At 32.6% G+C, this 14,294-nt stretch overlaps 1 long non-coding RNA gene and 1 pseudogene across 1 annotated transcript; one reads left to right on the forward strand and one right to left on the reverse strand.

The window, feature by feature from the left end:
• Positions 1-2,958: 2,958 nt before the first annotated feature.
• LOC130589596 (uncharacterized) lies at positions 2,959-5,420 on the reverse strand. Its single transcript, XR_008967138.1, has 4 exons — positions 5,251-5,420; positions 5,109-5,142; positions 4,533-4,590; positions 2,959-3,209 (listed from the first exon to the last, which is right to left on the reverse strand). It is a non-coding gene; the product is annotated as an uncharacterized LOC130589596 (long non-coding RNA).
• A 4,984-nt stretch (positions 5,421-10,404) lies between these two features.
• LOC125499445 (uncharacterized) lies at positions 10,405-14,293 on the forward strand (annotated as a pseudogene).
• The last annotated feature ends 1 nt before the right edge of the window (position 14,294 follows it).

Here is a 14,294-nt window from a genome sequence, read left to right on the forward strand (position 1 = left end):
GGTGATTTAGGGAAAAAGGAGATGAGAGAGTGAATGAGTGAGGGAGGAGATGAGAGAGAAGAGGGTAAAAAATCAGAAAATATAAGTAAGGGTATTATGGTATATTCATGTGAGAGTTTGAGCGATTTTAAGTATTTTATGGGCGATGTTTAACAATCCTCTTCTCATGCTTACCATGCTTTATATTAACTAGCTTTATTTTCCTTGGAAATTTAGAAGAAATAGACTATGATTAACCAAGAAGCAAGAAACATAAGTAATTAATTAACTTTAATGATCCATGTGTGATTCCAATATTTTTGTTTATGGATAGCAGTAGCATGTGGATGTAGACTTGCACGTGCCATGGTTCAAGTGATAAGCTCGCACACAATAGTCGATGCACGTGTTTTCGTCACACGTTACAGGATCAATTACACATGTAAATTTGCTCATCACTTGAGTGGGCTTGATAGTGAGGTTGTTCATTGGAGGAATCCAATTATCTTGCTAGTGTACCTGTTTTTGTATAGGATTATATATGAGAAATTGTAAATGTTAAAAATAGAAGGATTACACAGTATAATCGTTTATACATTCGTTGGATCGATATAATTGACGTATATCCTTATTTATATTGTGTTTTTTATAGAATGAAGTAATTTTGATCATAAACATAAAATTAGCGAGATATTAAGTAAAAAATAAGTTTCCCGTCAAAGAAAAGAAAGTAAACCATAAGAATTTTTATAGTGCTATAATTGATAAACAAAAAATCATTAATAATTTTCCTTTAAAGTAATTGTTACTCCCTTCATTTCACAATATAAGGCACGACCAATATTCGAGGTCGAACTTTGACCGTTAATTACTCTCTATTTATGTTGATAGAAATTTTTTAAAAATAATATTATTATATTATTTTCAAGACGAATCCAACTGTATAATTTTTATTTATCGTATTTGAGAGATATATTTGTGGTCAAAGCAAATTTTTCGTAGAGCGTGAATGCCTAATATTTTGAAACGGAGAGTAATAGTCAATGTTGGTTTGGTTGAACATGAAAGTTATAACAAATGCCTTATATATTATGATTTTTATGTAAGGAAAAATATTGTCATGTGGGGTCTTGTTAGATTCATCTCGATATAATTTGAGAATATCAATTTTGTATAATTTTACTAAAAAGTAATTAAAGATATTAATAGTTAAAATAATGCATTGGCAAACGTGAAAACTCAATTGTTCCAGTAAAAAAAGAACGGAGGTTGTATAACATAGTCATAAGCAAAGCCAACAACACCTTAAGACGAACTTTGGAATTCCATATTTTCTCCACACTTTCGATACAATTAAACCGCTAATAACTTATGTATGGGAATTCTTTGAAAAATTAATAAAGTGATGACATGATTTAATATAATATACCAATTTTGGTGTAGCCCCACAAAGCCATCATCTAAGGGTTGAGATGACAAAGGTAAATTAATGATCTCAACTGCTTCAAAAAGGTCTTATCCCATGTAACCATTTAGGGGTCAATTGTCTTAGAAACCCTCTCCACATTACAATCTTCATTTTTTACTCGAAATGGCCTTAAAGTGTTAGACTTCCCATGTTCTTTCTCATAAATTAGTACTATTAGGCAATTTTTACCATATGGGGTACATAAAATTAGCCATGACTAAGAGGTGGTCTCGGGAGATACAAACCTACCATGTGATAGGGATTGCCCTTGACTTTCAACACAACGCCGAAAAAACTGTCTTTTCTGCAACATCATAAAAAATTTTGTTCCAACTGACGGAATAAGTACCATATGGGGTTTAAATACCTTATTCCATATTGCTACCTGAAATTACCACAATTTCGATGATATATTGTATCATACCTTATTCCTCGTTCCATCTAACGTAATGAGTATCATACGGGGTTTCCCACTTTACTTTTTTGCCTAAATACCTTATTCCCCATTGCTACTTGAAATAATCCTTACTTGAAACAATTTTATCTCTATTATATAAGGGAAGGGGGAGCAATGGTGTCCTCTTTTGAAACGCCTATTTTGCCCCCCTTCCCTTTCTAAATTACAAAAGGAATGTAAGTTAAACTAAACAGAGGAAGTATCAAGTAGATACGCTCAAATATATGCCCATCTATTTCTACATTATATGGCGAAGACTTCAGAATAAACCTCTAAGCTATGATAAATCATCTATTAATCTCGCACTACAGTGAGTAAATAAAAAATAAAAGAATGTACATTGTAGGAAGGAAGCAATAAGTAGGGTAAGACCGTAACAGATACGGAAAGGTCCATATGACTTCTTATGCAAATTGAATTTTGGACCCAACTAATTTGCTGAATAAGAGCTTCAAACAAATAGTAATAAGTTCGTATGATACAAAAAGGAAATCATATATCTCTATTATATAAGGGAAGGGGGGAGCAATGGTGTCCTCTTTTGAAACGCCTATTTTGCCCCCCTTCCCTTTCTAAATTACAAAAGGAATGTAAGTTAAACTAAACAGAGGAAGTATCAAGTAGATACGCTCAAATATATGCCCATCTATTTCTACATTATATAGCGAAGACTTCAGTAACCTTCTAAGCTATGATAAATCATCTATTAATCTCGCACTACAGTGAGTAAATAAAAAATAAAAGAATGTACATTGTAGGAAGGAAGCAATAAGTAGGGTAATTGTAGGAAGGAAGCAATAAGTAGGGTAAGACCGTAAGAGATACAAAAAGGTCCATATGACTTCTTATGCAAATTGAATTTTGGACCCAACTAATTTGCTGAATAAGAGCTTCAAACAAATAGTAATAAGTTCGTATGATACAAAAAGGAAATCATATATCTCTATTTGTAACACCCCCACGACTCCTCCTTTTATAAACTAGGAGAAATTGCGGGAGTTGTTATGCCACGCATGATAATACGTAAGGCTAATCAGATAATACAGCGGAAGTCTTTAAAAATAAAATGAAAATACTTTAATACAACGGAAATAAGAAAGTATGTAAATGAATTACAAACTCCGAGACTATCCCATACTAGTCCCATCTTCAAAAGTCAAACCTTGACCCCATTGGTCGAGTAAAGTCAAATATAAATCCAAGATAACTTAAATAAGAAAGTACTCGTGTACTAAAACTCCCATCCGGATGCTTATGATTTCCATGCACATCAAGAACTTGTACCTGCAACTTCTTCTCTAAACTCTGCTCACCAAATGGATCATCACAGGGTTGTTGAGGAAAAACAACAACCAAAAGAAACAAGAAACACATACATCAGCAACGCTGAGTACATAACACAACAAACTAATGCGAATAATAATGCATGCAATCCTCAATCACTTCGGCTTGCTCTTCTTATGACTCTACATGCAACAAGCATATAACTGTACTTACTAAATACTTTCTTTTAATATTATTTGGCAATGAACGGGCACCGTCCTCCTCTTGGAGTCATACGGGCTACTATTTCTTGTGTAAGAGATCCCACACCTCTTACTAAAGTTCCATGAACTTTAAATAACTTGACTCGAGAAATTTAAGCTTGTTAGTAATGAAGGAGGGTGAGAGTGAGCCTCTAGACTCAACATCTCAGAGATAAAGAGTACGAGTGACGCCTAGTCCACTCACAAATCTTGATAATTGGAATTCCATAAACTTGCTTGATAAAATAAAAGCATTAACATCGTCATGCTAAGCTGTATGCAGGAGTATAGTTTCACACTAACTCCCCCCTTATGTTCAATACTCATGGGGGATCCATCCCAAGAGTTTTATTGCCAAAGCCCATTATATGAGACACATTCACAATAATACATCTAGCAAATAAATTAATTTCTTATCTTTCTTTAACAAGTGAATGCAACAAACACCATAGTTAACTCAATTCTAAATTCTTTGAGACCTTGCTCATCTTATTACTTTAATGACTCCATGAGTCCTTTTTCTTACTTTCTTAAGGATCCATGATCCAATCAATTGAGTCCTTGCTCAATGATTAAACTACTTGTGAGACCTTGCTCAATAACTTTAACTTATGAGACCTTGCTCAATAACTTTAACTTATGAGACCTTGCTCAATAACTTGATAACTTGTGAGACCTTGCTCAATAATATATAGACTTCTAATGAGACTGCTAAAAATATATAACTTCAAAGAGACATGCTCAATAAATATATAACCTCAATTGAGACCATGCTCAATAAAATATATACCTCAATGAGACCATGCTCAATAAAATATATAACCTCAATTGAGACCATGCTCAATAAAATATTCTCAGGCAAGCCCTAGCTTCAAGAATAACTTTAATAACTTTAATCGTGCTCAAAAGCAATACTCATCAATCACATGCTTTTCAAATATAGGAATAACTTAAAAGTTCCATTCCTAATCTCCTTTCTAAGTTCTCAACATATGCTCAAACAATTTCAAGGCATAAGCCTCTCCTTACTCCTCATGCTCAATCTATATATAATATATCATATCCTTTGAAACTACTAAAGTCAAGGTCAAAGTGTATGTACCTTGATTACACAAAAATCAACAGTCAAAAGTTTGACTGGCTTTAATTATTCTTGAAACCTACCAACAATAAAGTACTATCAATTAGTACTTTCCAACAACAATTCAAAGCTACTTAATAATTAAAATCGCATTTTAAATATACTAATAAAGCTGATTTTTCTTACAAATGCTTTAAAAACTATTTTTAAAGTCATAACTTGAAAACCTTTACTAGTAGGCAAAACCCACTACAAACTAATACTTAAAACTTCATAAAAATACTAATTTACTTAATAAATTACTGCTGTAAATTATTAAAATAATAATAACAATTTCTTTTTTTTTTTTTCAAGTGGTTCAAAAACCACAAATCTGAAAAACCAAACCACTGGCGCCACCACGAGCACCACACCACCACCAGCTGCGCGCAGTGGCAGGCGGCGCCGTGCCCAGTCGGCTGCACACTGCTGTCCGACAATGGTCTCGTCGGACCTGTCGATCTCGCCGGCGAACCACCCTTGTGGTGGCCGGAAATCGTGAACAAAGAGGAGAGAGAAAATAAGGAAGAAAAACCCAAAATTCAGAAAAATCATTACCTCTTTGCTTCCCTTTGATAATTGCAAGATCTTCCTATAAATTTCAAAAACAAAACTAGATTAGAAGCTAGAATTATTGAAGAGGATTACTTGAAAAACTTACTTGGGAAGAACAAAGGTTTGAGAGGAAAAACCCACTTACTCCTTTTTGAGAAATGGTGGCTAGTGAAGAAGATGGAAAAAGATGGGAAACTTTAGGTTTTCCCCCTTTTTATAGTGGTAGTCATTTTGTGTAAAAGACTAAAATACCCTTACTCATCAAATTGCCAAAATAAATTTGATGATCAATTTTCAAAATAATCTTCCTACTAATATTAATAAAATACTTTCTTGAAAATACTAAAATACTTCTTTGTGGAAATACTCAAATACTATTTTGATAAAATGACCAAAATACCCTTCTGCTCTTAAATACTGAAATTAAATAGCTTTAATAATTAAAAATGATTAAAACTATTTAATTTAATATCTTAAAAATATGGGGGATTACACTATTATATAAGGGAAGGGGGGAGCAATGGTGTCCTCTTTTGAAACGCCTATTTTGCCCCCCTTCCCTTTCTAAATTACAAAAGGAATGTAAGTTAAACTAAACAGAGGAAGTATCAAGTAGATACGCTCAAATATATGCCCATCTATTTCTACATTATATGGCGAAGACTTCAGTAACCTTCTAAGCTATGATAAATCATCTATTAATCTCGCACTACAGTGAGTAAATAAAAAATAAAAGAATGTACATTGTAGGAAGGAAGCAATAAGTAGGGTAAGACCGTAAGAGATACGGAAAGGTCCATATGACTTCTTATGCAAATTGAATTTTGGACCCAACTAATTTGCTGAATAAGAGCTTCAAACAAATAGTAATAAGTTCGTATGATACAAAAAGGAAATCATATATCTCTATTACATAAGGGAAGGGGGAGCAACGGTGTCCTCTTTTGAACTGACTATTTTGCCCCCTTCCCTTTCTAAATTACAAAAGGAATCTCAATACCAAAATGGGGGTCAAACAAAGCCATCAGAAATTAATTTTCAACAATCACTCAGAAATCACTTATATGAGGAAACTTTACAAATCACTAAGAGAATTGATAAAATCACATTGTAAAAATCACGCAAACCATTCAAATGATCAGGAAACTTTACAAAAACTAAAAATTAACTTACAAACTAAACTAATATACTATGACGTCGATACATACAAAAACATTCACAAAATTCATTTATAAATCATTGTTCTTAATAACCATTCACAATTACATACTCACAAAAATTACCTATAAACACACATTTGAGAAAAACATCAGATTTGGACAGTGATATCACACATTCGTCCATCGGCGATTCGCGAACTTTCAAATAGGTACATAATTCTTTTAATCTTCAAAGTTATTTCACATTAGTCGACTGTTATGCAGTTGAAAAATGGAGATAATAGCAATTAGTTGAAAAGGGCTTTTATATAATTAGACTTAAATTTGATTCATTTTCATATAATTAAAATCAGAAAACAAGATGTGTATGAAATTTGATTCATATATGACACTGACGAAAAAGTTACAAATTTAGTTCTTTTTTTTAAATTCCAATATAAAATTTTTGCCCAAAACTTTTGCAGAATATCTATGTTCAAAAATAAATTTTGAAAAACAAAACAATATCAAACCTTTTTGTGAACAACTTTCGCAAAAAAAATCATTTTTAGGAAAAAAAATCATTTTTAGGAAAAAAAATTTACATTAATTTGCGAAAACCATTTCATGCAAAATCAGATTGTGCATGAAAATTTTGAAATTTCATTTCACCTATAATTGAAACTCAAAGTGTTCAAATTTAGAAAAGGAGAAAAATTAAACATGACAATTTCATGCGAAATCAAATTGTGTATGAAAATTTTAAAATTCCTTTCAAATATTATTGAAACTGAAAGTGTGAACATTTAGAAAAGGAGAAAAAATAAAAATGATGAAAATTCTTAAATATCAATTTGTGAAATCAGAATTTAGAAGTAAGACAAGGAAAAAAAACTGAAATTGTATTATACTTTTCGGTTACAATTTTGGGATCATAGAGAAAATACTGAAATCCATATCAAAAACTATTATGAATTACAAAAATGAATAAAACCAAAAAAAAGAACATGGTCATATTTAGTAAAGAACATCATACTTATTATAAAAGAACATGCGCATATAAGACTTGAGAAACAAAAAACTATTCAAAATCACAAAAATGAATAACAACATAAAAAGAACATAGAAGAATTTTATTCACAAAATGGAGGTGAACATAAATACTAACTTACATTTTCAGTTTATTTACTACTTATTATTAGGCCTAAAAATATCATCGCACGCATCGCGTGCACAAAAGACTAGTAATATATTAAGCCACCACAATTTCAATATTAAGAATAATTTAGAATATGATAATTTTGTATAGTAAACAAATATAAATACACAGTACTTGTATAATGTATGTGTGTTTTATGAGTTCTCCATATAATTTACATTTCAATATGATCTTTTACATCAAAGAAAAAAGAATCTGTAAAAACAAAGTGCATAGACAAATTAACAACTTTTCTAATTCGATAACTTCTGATCTTTCAACAACAGTTTTACTCTCTTATAGACCAACTAAAATTGAATACTTATAAATCCCTCTTTTGATATATAAGCTTGATATATAATTAACTCATTTTGTTGATTCACCTTCACAATTAGTGTCTCGAAACTCATTAAAGAAAGCTATATTTTATAATTTAAGCACATGGGCCATGTTTCACTCTCTATGCTAATCTTTTATTTTAGAATTTTTATATAGAATGGGCCAAATTCAAAGTGTACATTTTTCTTTAGAAATTATATTAATATCAAGCGTAAGTTCGTAAGTGGATGTGTTTATATTCTTTGTTTCATTTTAATGTAAGAGTGTGGGAAATTTTTGAATGATCCTAAGGTTAACCCTCTTAGACACAATAAAATAATAATATTAATATGTATATACAATAAATTGGAGAGAGAACAATCATAAAATTAATGTCCGAATGTACTATTGGTCAAGGAAATTTCAATAATTAGAGGGTTGACAACCCGTTGGATCACCTAATCATCTAAATTTTTTCGAATTTATATCGTCATAGTTTTGTCAAAATAAGTTGAAGTGGACCGACCCTTATATGTTGGTTTTCACTTTTTTTACCTTATTTCATTTCTTGTTTCATATATTGTCTTTTGTCTTACTTCTCTCACTTTAAGAGACTGTTCTCCCCAACTTATTTTCAGTTCAGTTCAATTCTTAAATTATTATCATTATTATTAGTTATAATTTAATCCAGTTTAATTGTTTTATGCTAAAGAGAACAGGTCCTAACTCTGTTTTTTTTTTTAAAAAAAAAAATTAGTATGTATTGGTCGTGGATATGATTTGTTATGATGATTCATATTAGCGCGCCTTAGACCACTTTGGGACTAAAGATTGAGTTGTTATTGTTTTTATTGTTTTTGTTATATGTAACCTCTAATAATAGTCATGGTGTGACATATTTTTTTTTTGAACAAAACATCTGTTTATTTCTTATTTGGTAATAAAATAAATTTGCATGACTATTATTATTGCATTTGCATTTCCTCGTGAACGGGCTGGCATCTCATTATATCCATTACCAAAAGTGAATTAAGAAAGAAGAAAATTAATTAGCTGGCTAACATATTATCAAGATATCATATACTACTTCACATTTGCAATTTTTTCATTCAACCCATCAGGCCATCACCCATGAGTTGTTCTATACTTCTTTCGTAAAGTATGATATATAATAGGATGATTATGTCATATATGAACACTGCGAAAAAGGTAAAAGAGTAAACAAAGAAAGGAATGTGTGTATATTCTTTGCACGAATTTATAATACAGTCATTAAATTGTGTGTAACTAAATTTTCTTAAACAATTTCAGTATCATATCTAAAACCATCCTGCAAATATTTTTCAACATCAAAAAGAGTAGCTGAATGGAATATTTGACTGGAAAGTAAAAACCTTGGAAGATTTGCTTAAGTGGAGATTTCCTTCCAGTGAGGAATCTTTCTTTTACGGCCCAAAATCATGGATATATCTTCAACTTAACAAAATTGGATGTTTTCCTAAAGCATTTAATGATTGATTTTTAGAATTTTTGGAAACTAATAATATCATAATCAAACAAAATCATTTTAATGGGATGTGACATGTGGAATCTGTTTCATTGCTCTATGAATGCGGGGTGAATTGTAAGAGCAGAATTTGTATGAGGCTGCCACGTAGGCTAATTTTTTCTTGCTTTAATATCATATATATGATGATTATGACTTATGTATGAATTTATGTTTATTGGCTTGAACTTGCAGTAAAATCAGAAAAAAAAAAGTTGTTAATCTACCTGAAAATGTTTTTCTTTTTGATGAAAAATTTTCATAATGAAAATAACAAACCGAACTGGGCCGTAGTGTTTATTTTAGTAGGTTGGGCCTTGTTCCCTTGTACAAAAATCTTTTAAGTTTTTCCACCACAAATTTGTTTTTCCCTAACACAAACTTTAACAAGCTGAAAATTACAAAGAATCTAGTGCTAAATAATCAATCAGTATACAGATAATTAGGGAGTGATTTCATGGTGAAAATAATATTTGACTGTTTGGTAAAAGAGAATTTTAGAGAGTTTTAGAATGAAAACTCTCAAAATGATTAGGAGCTTTTTCTTTAGAGGATTATGTAGAAATATGTTTAATGACTTTTTTGCCCCTAATAATAATAGTATACATATGTATTCAGATGTCTATAAATGTTATTCTACACAAACAAATGGCAATAAGCTTTTAGTAATTAGTTAATTATGACCAAACACATTTATATAAAAAGTTGTCAAATCAGTAGTCAAATTTGCAGAACAAAAAGTTAAAACTCTAACAACAAACCCTAAACTCTATTTGTCAAACAGGGTCAATTAACTATTAGGCTTTTGATATTTAAAGACAAATTAGTACTAGTAAGTGTTATTACTACAACATGTAACACTTATTTAATGTTATTGTGCTGTTGGGTTGTTCATCGTGTCCAGACTACTCTCTAGGATGGAAAAATATTGCACGACATGACATAACATGACATGACATGACACGAATTATAAATTGCTAAACACAAAAGCATGATAAAATCACGAGTTTCAAACTTAAGAGTGAGCACGAGACAACCCAACACGATGAGCATGTGAGCCGTGTCATACCTGAGCTTTAATTTAAATACCAATTTAAAATGGCAATTTACTCTTTATTTGTCTTCACACGCATTCCAAGCATAGGGACAAAACAAAAACCTTCTAAAACGGAAGCATTGCATTTGCTAGCAATTAGGGATGGCAATGGGGCGGGTCTGGGTCGGGTCCACCTAGACCCAGACTCGTTTATTTTTCACAGACCCAGACCCGCCCCAGATCCGTTGGGTCTAGATTTTTCAGACCCAGACCCAGATCCGCTGGGTCTAGCGGGTCCATGGGTCCTTACTGGGTCCTAAATGGGTCCTTCTTAGTTTTAAGTTTTCATCACATTTTTGAATATATGTAATTAAAAATTTTCACCCTAATATATATATGTTTTTGTATCCATGGTTAAAGCTTCTCTAAATAAAATTTTAAGAACTAACTTATAAAATATTAAAATGTTACAACTTATAAAGTTACATGTCCTAGTACTGGAATTACAACACTAACGAGTTCACAAAATCAAAATTCATAAAATTTTAGAGTTTAGGTAAAAAAAAATTTCTAATATATAAATGGGTCCGTGGGATGGTCTGGGTCTAGCATATGTGGACCCAGACCCAGACCCGATCCATGCTCTTTGGGACCCAGACCCGACCCAGACCCATTGGGTCTAAAATTTCTGGACCCAAACCCTTATAAATGGGTCGGGTCCAAGCGGGTCTGGGTCGGGTCCAGGACCCATTGCCATCCCTACTAGCAATACATAGGTATTTGGCGCCAAAAGAAACTTTAAGAATTAGGGAAAACAAAGAAAAGGCCCTAAAATTAGGGATTTTTCCATCACATTTCACTTTCCCTTCACTCCTTGTCGCAAATTAGGGTTCAGGTAGCTTCAAATTCGCCCTAAAATTAGGGAAATCCCACACTTTAATTCAGTCTCTACTTTCTCGCGGACCTCTTAAATCAGATGAATTTCACAAAATCTTCGAGGGCGTAACTGGAAGAAAACCAGGTTTTTTTTCTTCTTCTTTCCGTCAATTTTTGCAGTTGTAGTAAATTGCGAGCACTAATTTCTCTGTAATTATTAGTAATTTCTTACAATTATACAGGTGTTAACGGTAAGTTGTTTAATGATTATCTATTGAAGATAAACAAAGAACTTTCCTTTGTTCAATTTGAGTTGCGAGCTTGTAGAAACTAGAAACCAGTACGATGGTGTTGTTTATTATGGTGTTGTTAACAATGTTGAGGATGAACAATCGAAACTCGGCTCTAAATACTCTGTTCCTCAAATTGTCTTTTACAAGGGAATTGTAAGCTTCATTTCTTCATTTAATTTAGTTCTTTATGCTATTTTATGTATATGAGACTAGTTTAAATTTTGAATTGTTTGAATTTATATGTTTTTATTTGGAGGGAGAATAGTTTTGAGGTGGAATTTCTTTCAAGGTAATGCTCAAGAATTCAGAAAATGTTAGTTATGACATTGCATTGGCAATTTGGATGGAAAGTTGTAACACATTTTATCTTAAGTGAAATTTTGGAATGACCTAAGTTAGTTGAGTGGTCGCATCAATGGAGAGAATTGTGGAAGTAGGACCTCAAAAGAAATTTGGTGGTGAGTTTTTATGAATTTCATCAAAGATATGTATCGAAATCGTGGGGTGCCTTATATTTGGAAAAGAAGGGGTAGTGGGTATGTGTGAATTTTAGGTTATAACGTGAATTTTTTTGATCGGTTTTCTTCTCGTTGAATGTGAAATGTATGCTTTTGAGCTAAAAGTTGTTGATTCCACAACATTATGTCGATGGTTTGGTTGGGAATTGGTTGTTAGGTGCCAGAGATGATTTGGGTTGCTTGGTTGTTTTGACTTGTGAGATTTATGATGGAAACTGAGAAATTACTCCAAATCATAGTTCATTGCTCGATATTTTACTTTCAATGTCAAATGACAGATAGAAGCAATTGTACAAGATGCTGCTGGCCAGGGTTTCATCACTAATATTGATGCCTTCCATACAAGATTGGACAGTCAGGTTCGTCAATTACTCTGGAATGACTTTAGAATTTTGGAAAATTTAACTACTGATAACTATTAAAGCATCTTGTCATTAATCTTATTACATTTATTTTGTTTTTGTTGATGATTTACTATTGCTTTCCAGTCATTTGGTCCCACAATATTCTTTCTCTTTTCTTGGGAGGGAAAAGGTGTCTTAGGGACTTTCGGGGATGAAACTATGAAAGAGATAGAGACAGGTCAAAAGGGCAATGAGATCTGTTCATGGGTCAATTTGTTATCTATGGACTTGTTATCAAGACTCAAGAGCATAATGTGATTGCAGAATGCAGAGGCTTAATTGCAAACTATGTTAGATACTTGTGATAGCCTTGCAGTAATCTTGCTCATGGGTGAAATTGTTATCTAGTGACTTGTATTTCTCCTTTTGCTTGATCAAATATATAGGTTTTACAGTGGCTTCTTTCTTATGCTAGTCCACATTCTTGGGCACTTATTCTGGTGGTTGATAGTTATTATGGCGAAAAAAACAGGTTCCAAGTGTTTCACAATCAGAATCACAGTTCCAGGATGTGCCTGCTGCATTGAGGAATTTCTCAATGTCTCAGAAGGAAAAAGCTCTTGAGGATCTTGTTCGTGATTGATGGCTCTCCAATCTAGATGGTAATATTGGATTTGGTATTAGATCATTCCTTGATCTTCGAAGTTGGTTCCGCCTTAATGAGATCCCTTCATGTGATGTTTGCAATGAGGCTGGTGTGAAGGTGAGTTGATCTTTTTACTAAAGTTTATTTCATCTCCTTAATCCTCTCCTTTTTCTCTCTAGTTGGAGTAAATTTTCTCCCTTTTAAATTTCTTCTTATAGAACTGACTATATGTTCATGAGAAGCTGTATTATAAAAATGGATAGTTTGCAATTCTGTATTGTGTCTTCTCGCCTTTGTGACTATACTTTTTTTTTTAACAGGTGAACTATTATATAGTTCAATGGAAATGCAAATGATTTCTGCTTTCTCTTAATTTGGTGCTCTAGATTTCATTTGATATTACTATCCCAATATAATTAAGCTATCATTCTGATTGACTATTTCTTTATGTCAGAACTGAAGAGCTTGCATTTCTTCTACTTCTAGTGGACTGTTTCCCCCTTCAATCTAACATACCTGGCTGCTTTGTTGCTAACAGGCAGATTCATGCCGGAATGAAGGTTGTTCCATCCGAAATTCCGAATTCACAAGTACCGTCTCATCAAGAAGTTTTCTCAAAGAACGGTAACACATTAGACTTTACGAGGCCTTATTTTCCAGGCAGAGGCTTTTTTGTTTTGTTTAATAAGCTGTTCAAATGTATCATTTTTAGGTCGAAAACGTTTGTCCTGGTTGTCACAAACCTTGGCCATATACGGTTACCAAAGAAGAATTGGTCGATAACGAGGATGAGTTAAACGAGCAAACAGAGAGCCAACCTTCTAATAGATCTTCTCAGAGGAAGAGAACAAGGAACTGTCAGTCCCAGACTCAGGATCCAGATAATGTAGGATCTGGTTCCTCTCAGAGAACTAGATTGAGGAGATCTGCCCGTATTGGCTGACGTGTTAATGTTAACTGTAAGGAGCTTTTGGATTTGATGTTTTTATGCATAGGTTTATGTCGTAAATATCTAGCTGTGACTTCCGAAGACATTGTCATTTTAAAAACTGAAATGGTGCTGCAAGGTAGCAAACTTAGCTGAAGCTTCTACTATGGGGAATCGGTGGCTTCATCTTGGCAAGAATTTCTAGGATAGTAGTGTATTGTAGTTACTACTTCCATCTATCCTAGCATTTCTATCCTTTTGTACAAATCACTCATTGTTGCATTTCATGACTTGAAAGAGTGTCATGCTTTATCATATTTATCTGCTGCGCTGGTTATGTCTTCAAT

This window comes from Beta vulgaris, chromosome 7 (genome assembly GCF_026745355.1).
Source record: "Beta vulgaris subsp. vulgaris cultivar EL10 chromosome 7, EL10.2, whole genome shotgun sequence".
NCBI classification, from domain to species: domain Eukaryota; kingdom Viridiplantae; phylum Streptophyta; class Magnoliopsida; order Caryophyllales; family Amaranthaceae; genus Beta; species Beta vulgaris.